The following is an 8,327-nucleotide window of genomic DNA, read 5'->3' on the forward strand; positions in this document are numbered from 1 at the left end:
TAGTTGGTTATTTTGCTCGTTAGTTGCTATTGTTTCTTCCTAGCCTCGCTGGTCTTTACAATTTGGCATGTTTTTGCAGTGGCTGGTACCGGTTGTTCCTTTCCATGTTTAGTGCTTCCTTCAGGAGCTCTTTTAGGGCAGGCCTGGTGGTGACAAAATCACTCAGCATTTGCTTGTCTGTAAAGTATTTTATTTCTCCTTCACTTATGAAGCTTAGTTTGGCGGGATAGCAAATTCTGGGTTGAAAATTCTTTTCTTTAAGAATGTTGAATATCGGCCCCCACTCTCTTCTGGCTTGTAGAGTTTCTGCTGAGAGATCAGCTGTTAGTCTGATGGGCTTCCCTTTGTGGGTAACCCGACCTTTCTCTCTGGCTGCCCTTAACATTTTTTCCTTCATTTCAACTTTGGTGAATCTGACAATTATGTGTCTTGGAGTTGCCCTTCTCGAGGAGTATCTTTGTGGCATTCTCTGTATTTCCTGAATCTGAATGCTGGCCTGCCTTGCTAGATTGGGGAAGTTCTCCTGGATAATATCTTGCAGAGTGTTTTCCAACTTGGTTCCATTCTCCCCATCATTTTCAGGTACACCAATCAGATGTAGGTTTGGTCTTTTCACATAGTCCCAAATTTCTTGGAGGCTTTGTTCATTTCTTTTTATTCTTTTTTCTCTAAACTTCCCTTCTCTCTTCATTTCATTCATTTCATCTTCCATCAGTGATACCCTTTCTTCCAGTTGATCGCATCTGCTACTGAGGCTTCTGCAATCTTCGCGTAGTTCTCGAAACTTGGCTTTCAGCTCCATCAGCTCCTTTAAGCCCTTCTCTCCATTGGTTATTCTAGTTATCCATTCTTCTAATATTTTTTCAAAGTTTTTAACTTCTTTGCTATTGTTTTGAATTTCCTCTCGTAGCTCAGAGTAGTTTGATCGTCTGAAGCCTTCTTCTCTCAACTCATCAAAGTCATCCTCCATCCAGCTTTGTTCCGTTGCTGGTGAGGAACTGCGTTCCTTTGGAGGAGGAGAGGTGCTCTGTTTTTTAGAGTTTCCAGTTTTTCTGCTCTGTTTTTTCCCCATCTTTGTGGTTTTATCTACTTTTTGTCTTTGATGATGGTGATGTACAGATGAGTTTTTGGTGTGGATGTCCTTTCTGTTTGTTAGTTTTCCTTCTACCAGACAGGACCCTCAGCTGCAGGTCTGTTGGAGTTTACTAGAGGTCCACTCCAGACCCTGTTTGGCTGGGTGTCAGCAGCGGTGGCTGCAGAACAGCGGATTTTCGTGAGACCACAAATTCAGCTGTCTGATAGTTCGTCTGAAAGTTTTGTCTCAGAGGAGTACCCGGTTGAATGAGGTGTCAGTCTGTCCCTACTGGGGGGGTGCCTCCCAGTTAGGCTGCTCAGGGGTGAGGGACCCACTTTAGGAGGCAGTCTGTCCGTTCTCAGATCTCCAGCTGCGTGCTGGGAGAACCACTACTCTCTTCAAAGCTGTCAGTCAGACAGGGACCTTTAAGTCTGTGGAGGTTCTTGCTGAGTTTTTGTCTGTGCCCTGCCCCCAGAGGTGGAGCCTACAGAGGCAGGCAGGCCTCCTTGAGCTGTGGTGGGCTCCACCGAGTTCGAGCTTCCTCGCTGCTTTGTTTACCTAAGCAAGCCTGGGCAATGGCGGGTGCCCCTCCCCCAGCCTCGCTGCCGCCTTGCAGCTTGATCTCAGACTGCTGTGCTAGCAATGAGCGAGACTCCGTGGGCACAGGACCCTCCGAGCCAGGTGCGGGACACAATCTCCTAGTGTGCCGTTTTCCAGGCCCGTTGGAAAAGTGCAGTATTGGGGTGGGACTGACCCGATATTCCAGGTGCCGTCTGTTTCCCCTTTCTTTGACTAGAAAGGGAACTCCCTGACCCCTTGCGCTTCCCGAGTGAGGCAATGCCTCGCCCTGCTTCGGCTCGCGCACAGTGCGCTTCACCAACTGTCCTGCACCCACTGTTAGGCACTCCCTAGTGAGATGAAACCGGTACCTCAAGCAGAAATGCAGAAATCACCCGTCTTCTGTGTCACTGGGGCTGGGAGCTGGAGACCGGAGCTGTTCCTATTCGGCCATCTTGGCTCCACCCCTATTTGTAAATCCTTTTTTTTTTTTTTTTTTGAGACAGAGTCTCACTCTGTCGTCCAGGCTGGAGTGCAATGGCGTGATCTCAGCTCATTGCAACCTCTGTCTTCAGGGTTCAAGCAATTCTCCTGCCTCAGCCTCCCGAGTAGTTGGGATTATAGGCCCCCTCCACCACACCTGGCTAATTTTTTTATTTTTAGTAGAGATGGGGGTCTCACCATATTGGTCAGGCTGGTCTCGAACTCCCGACCTCAGGTGATCCACCCGCCTCGGCCTCCCAAAGTGCTGAGATTACAGGCATGAGCCACCACACTGGGCCTGGTTTATCTGTTTTTGAAGCCGGATGGGATCTCAGTTGTGGCCCCTGTTTGAATCTCTAAGTAGTGACTATCTTTTGAGCCTGTCCTTCAATCATTTCTGGTTCCCTGGCTCCTACCCAGCACCCCTGCAGTCAGCAGACTGAACGCCCAACAGCGCCAGACCGAGCACATCCCGCTTCTCCTCTCTCAGCCCTTCCAGGGGCAGCCAGTTCAGAGCCCAAGCCACAGTCTTGACACAGGCCCCACTTCCTTGCTGGCCTTCTCCACCACAAACTCCTGCTCATGTGGCTGCAGCCACACCGGCAGCTGTCGGCTCTGACCTGCTCTACCTCAGGGCCTTTGCACTGGCTATCCCCTCTGTTCAAACGTCACTGTATCAGCGAGGCCTTTCTCGACCACCCTGTTCAAAAGAGCAGCCCTGCCCCAAATGTTCCACCTCCCCTTATCTGCTGTACTTTTTCCCATAGCCATTTCCACGGATATCCCTAGACACGACTTTGCTTCAGTACCTGCCTCCAGTCTTCCTGCTGTCACTGGGATGACCAGACAATGTGGGCAGGAATTTTTGCTCAGAGTGAATCCACAGTGCCTCAAACAGGGCCTGACACAAAGAAGACCCTTCCTTTTTTTTTTTTTTTTTTTTTTGAGATCGAGTCTCACTCTGTCACCCAGGCTGGAGTGCCATGGTATGATCATGGAGCACTGCAGCCTCGACCTCCCAGGCTCAAGCAATCCTCCCACCTCAGCCTCCCAACCTGTAGCTGGGACCACAGGCAAATGCCATCATGCCTGGCTAATTTTAATTATTTTGTAGAGACAGGCTCTTCCTGTGTTTCTCAGGCTGGTGTTGAACTCCTGGAATCAAGCAATCCTCTCACCTCGGCCTCCCAAAGTGCTGAGATTCCAGGTACCAAGGCAAGAAGGCCCTTCCTAAGTAGTTGCTGAATGAATGAATGAATGAATGAATGACGTGAACACTGCATGAACTGGGGTCAGTCCTGGATTCAAATCCCAGCTCACAGCCGAGTGCCACTAGGCAAGTTAATTCACTGCCCTGAGCCTTCATTTCCATGTCTATAAAATGGGCAACATAATCCCTACAGCAGAGGGTGGTGGCAGTGACTGCACATCAGCCTCTCAGCCCTGGGCCACCAACACAGGGTACCTACTACTCAAGATCTTGCGCCTCAAATGGGCTGTTCAGCTCTGAGAATCTTCTCCTGGGGTCCTGTCTTGCATTTACTCCCCTGACCTACCTCCCCAGGGCAGGGGCTGCCTGAGCTTCTCCTGTATCCTGGGGGAACACCTTGATTGGACTGTGGTTGTGGGAGAAATGAATGGTTGGTTCTAAAAACCCAACATCGCCATGCTTCCCAGGGGCTTCTAGGACACCTTTTAGGACACCTGTCTGCTCAGTTTTGCAAAATGGAAGCAGGTTGAACCCCTCGGGGCTGTCCTGATGACATGGAGCCTTCTTTGGGCCGGAACTTAGACATGGAGGCTCCGAACCACTCACGAGTGACGTTCCTCAGGGGCAGGAACCCGGATTTCCCACATTCAAGGTCTGAGACAACCACGACACACATCATTCTTCAAGGGGAGCCCAATTCACCCAGAGCATGTCAGGGTCACTTCAATCAGCGGAAATGGCATCTCAACCTTCATGGGGCATTTGGACAACATCCTGGTCTTGAAAATAAAAATGAAGCTGCCCCCTGAGGTCCTCCCAACAACCAGCACCTGCCTGTCCCAGCTGCTCCTGGCAGAGTCACATGACCTCACCCGCAGGGTCTTGCCTGCCCACCCTGGAGTCACCTGGTCAGGGCAGGGGCCCCTCGTCCCTTGATTTCCCCAGCAGCTGCAGCTGGGCCCACTCTCGCTGCCAGACCTGCTCTCACTGCACAGGGAATGAGTCCTGGGCTTCAACCTGCAGCATCCTCTAAAGCCCTTTCCCCGACATAGCCCACGTCTGTGGGAATGGCATTCGGACTTAGTTTCCCTGGCCAGCACTCCAGGGCCCTGTTAAACCCAGAATCCACAACCCCGTGCACGTGTGTTTACAGCCTTCCTCCACTAGGGGTCCAACCCTCCTCTTTACATCGCCTTCCCTTTCCTCTCTCTTAAAGGGACAGGCCAAGGACCACCAACTGGATTGGACCACAAGCCTGCTTGTTGGGCTCTCAGCTTAGGAAACCATATTGCCAAGGCCCCAGAACCTGAACGCCAGCAAGCTCTGGCCTCGTGGATGGCGGGTCCCCTGGGTCCTGTGGACACATGTCCTTCTTAAGTCCTTCCTTGCCAGTTCTGAGAAAGCCCACTTCCTTCCCAGTTCGGCTCATCTGAGCTCTGACAAGCACGTCAGCCCTGTGGGCATGGATGCAAGTAGGGTACGTGCCCTCGATCCTCTCACTACAGAGATGCGGGAGCAACGGTGGAAGGCTCCGCCGAGCACCACGGTCCCCCAGGGATCTGGGGGCCCCACAGGCTTTCCCACTCAAGACACAGCCTAGAGGCAGCTGTCTGCCTGGTTTGCTGCTGACCGCTGGACCTAGCATGGCACCTCGTGCTCAGAGAACATTTTGCTGCATAAATGCAGGGAGGAGGAACACACGAACATTCCTGGTACATACTCATCGTACATGAGCTGCTAAGGCACGCAGGGGGCCTGTGGGACGGGTTCCAGATTCCCCTCTTTCCAGACAGAAAACCAAGGACCAAACACCTCGCTTGAGACTTGGGAGAATGAAGGCTTGGTGCCTGGAAGCGCCATCTCTCTCTTTCCGGCAGCCGCAGGGTGTTACCGGGGCAACAGACGGCCGTCTGATGGGATTTGGCAGTTTAACTCTTATTCCGCACAAAATACGAAAGTGAGAACGATTGAACAGATGTTCTTGCTTCCGACCGTTCACGCAACAGAGAGGAGCTCATGATTCATCTGGCCCGGGCCGAGTCCACATCATTCCTGTCTCACACCCAGCAGGTGTGGGCCACCTGGTCCCCTGGGAACCAAAGAACGGCCTTCAACCTCCCAAATGCTACGATTCCTCAACGGCACCAACCTCACCTTCCAGCCTGGGCTGAGGAGACTGAGCTGGGATCCTTGTGAGGTGCAACCATGCCAGGCCTAGAGCAGCAGTTCTCAAACCAGATAACTTGGGTGGGGAGGAGGATTGCTAAAACACAGCAACCGTGCCAGGTGCAGAGCAGCGGTTCTCAAACCTCGGGTACATCCGGACTACTTGAGTGGGAGGATTGCTGAAACACTGACTAAGAAACACAGAGTTTCTCATTCAGTATGTCGAGGGTAGGGCCCAGGAATTTGCATTTGTAACAAGTTCCCAAGTGATGCTGATGCCGCTGGTGGGTGGACCACCTTTGGGAGCCACTGGTGTATACGGCCTTCCCACTCAGAACACAGTGTCTGTACCGTCACCATCAGTATCACCGAGAAATGAATTAAAAATGCAAGTTAGGCCGGGCACGGTGGCTCACGCCTGTAATCCCAGCACTTTGGGAGGCCGAGGCTGGCGGATCACGAGGTCAGGAGATCGAGACCACCCTAGGTAACATGGTGAAACCCCGTCTCTACTAAAAATACAAAAAAATTAGCCTGGCATGGTGGCGGGCACCTGCAGTCCCAGCTAATCGGGAGGCTGAGGCAGGAGAATGGCGTGAACCCAGGAGGCGGAGCTTGCAGTGAGCTGAGATCACACCACTGCACTCCAGCCTGAGCCACAGAGTGAGACTCCGTCTCAAAAATAAATAAATAAATAAATAAATAAAATGCAAGTTCTCAGGCCCTGCCCTCAGACCTCCAGAATAGGATCTCTGGATACAGGGCCCAGGAATCTGGGTTTTAACAAACCCTCCAGGGGATCCTGGGGCACACTGACGTCTGAGAAGCCATGGTCTAAAACCGTGGCCACCTGTGAAAATCACCTGACGAGCACTTCCAGTGAACAGGTGGCACTCTGATTTCTGGGGATAGGTCTCAGCTTCAGTCATCTTTCAATCTCCCCAGACAATTACGAAGCTTGAGGAACATGGGTCTAGAGCCTCACTACTCAAAGTGTGGTCTCGGAAGCAGAGATACCAGCATCTTCCAGGAGCTGGTTAGCAACGCAGAGGCTCCACCCCTGCATCTGCTGAGTCAGCCCGCATTCCAGCAAGATCCCTGAGTAATGGGTCTGCATGACAGTGCGCGATCCTCTGATATAGAGCCCCCTCTTGCCCATACTCACTGGCAGTGCAATCTATGAGTAAAGCGTTCATCTTCTCTGGGGCTCAGTTTACTCATCTGTGAAACAGGTTCACTATGTAAACTAGGTAACAACACATCCCTCCTATGGCAATTGTGAGATCCAGTGAGATGACACCTGAGTTGCTTCACTGTAGGGGCGTGATAAGCTGCTGTGGGAAACTCCCACGCGTCCCAGAGAGCCTCAGTGCCCTCTCTCTAGCGCTTCTTAACCACCCGGCCCCTGGGTCTGATGTTTCTTGGGGGCCATGCCAGGAGGTGGGAGCTGGAAAGGCTGGGGCTGCCCATAGAGGCTGTACAGGAGCCAAGACCAGGTGGACAGTGCAGGCAGCACCGAGGCAGAAGTCGGGGAGCATGGGGTGCCTGGTCTGGGCAATGGACTCACACCAGAGTGCCCAGCCCTAGAGCTGGAGGCCAGGCTCTGACCACAGGAAGTGGGCAAGGTAACAAGAGGTGGGGAGGGTTGTCCTGCAGCAGCAAGGAAGCAGGGTGGAGGGTCTGCAGCGACTTGCCAGTGCCAGCCTCTGCATTCAGCAGCAAGAAAGCAGGGCAGAGGACCTACAGCGATGCGCTGGAGCCGGCCTCCACATTTGTTTTCCAGGAGGCTCCTGCTCCTGGCGGGTGGGGTGAGGCCTTAGGTGGTGGGTGCAGGCGGGACAAGCCCACTGAAGTCAGAGAGCTCACCCTGAGGATGCGCTAGAGAGCGGGAGGACAGTTTCCAGGTTACCTCGGCTCCGCACTGGACAGAACCCCAGAGCCCTAGGAGGTTCCATCAGAGCCCAGATGGAGACCTCGGCCCCTCAGCCCTCACATGGCGCCCTCTGGGCTCAGGGGCCACCTGTGGACAGGCAGAGGCCCCCGCAGCACCCTTCAGCCTCTCCTGTGAGCGAGGGGCCTGTTGCTGCTCCCCCTGGTGCCCAGGGTCTGTCCCCCTGGATCCTAGAGCTCAGGCAGGTGGGAGTCGCCTCTCCATTCCCGGCCTGGCGTCCGGTCTGTGCTGGTGTTTGAACCGGATCTCCCACCGCTCCTAGGCCTCCCGGGTTCCCCTCTGTCCTCCGTCACCTGCCGCCATGGTTCCCCTCCCTCCTCCATCAGCTGCCCCCACTTCTCTCTCTGCCAAAGAGAAAAGTGCCTCTGCAGATTGGACTCAGCTCACCCATTTAAAAAATTAGAGAACAGAGAACTTAGCATCTTAATCAATAAGTTAAATGAATCAACAGAATGTGTGTCTCTTTCCCTTCCCTGTGGGGCTGGCATCTTCCATTTCCCTCCAGGTGCTCTCCCCGGCTTTGTGCCCTCAGGGCTGGCCTATGGCCCCCTTCGGTTGAGTTGAGACAATGTCGTGGGCTCCTCTGCAGAACTCATTAGGGATTGCAGTGACCCTCCCTCCTCCTGTCCTCCAGGCCTAGGGTGTTTGTTCCTAGCTCCAGGGCACGACACCAGCCCTGGGTGTTTGCCCACACTCTGCCCACCACTATATGACCTTCTCCCCAGCTGCCAGCTAAAGAGCATTCCCTCTCTCCTGCCTGACCCCATCTGATAAAACCACCAGGAGGAGAAAGAGAAAGAGATGGTGAAGTATAAGGAAAAGAAAATAGGGGACTGTGAGGAAGAACAGAGAAGAAAGAGGAAAATAGAAGGAGGAAAATGAGA

The sequence above is a fragment of the Hylobates moloch genome, unplaced genomic scaffold (assembly GCF_009828535.3).
Source record: "Hylobates moloch isolate HMO894 unplaced genomic scaffold, HMol_V3 SCAFFOLD_8, whole genome shotgun sequence".
In the NCBI taxonomy this organism is placed as follows: Eukaryota; Metazoa; Chordata; class Mammalia; order Primates; family Hylobatidae; genus Hylobates; species Hylobates moloch.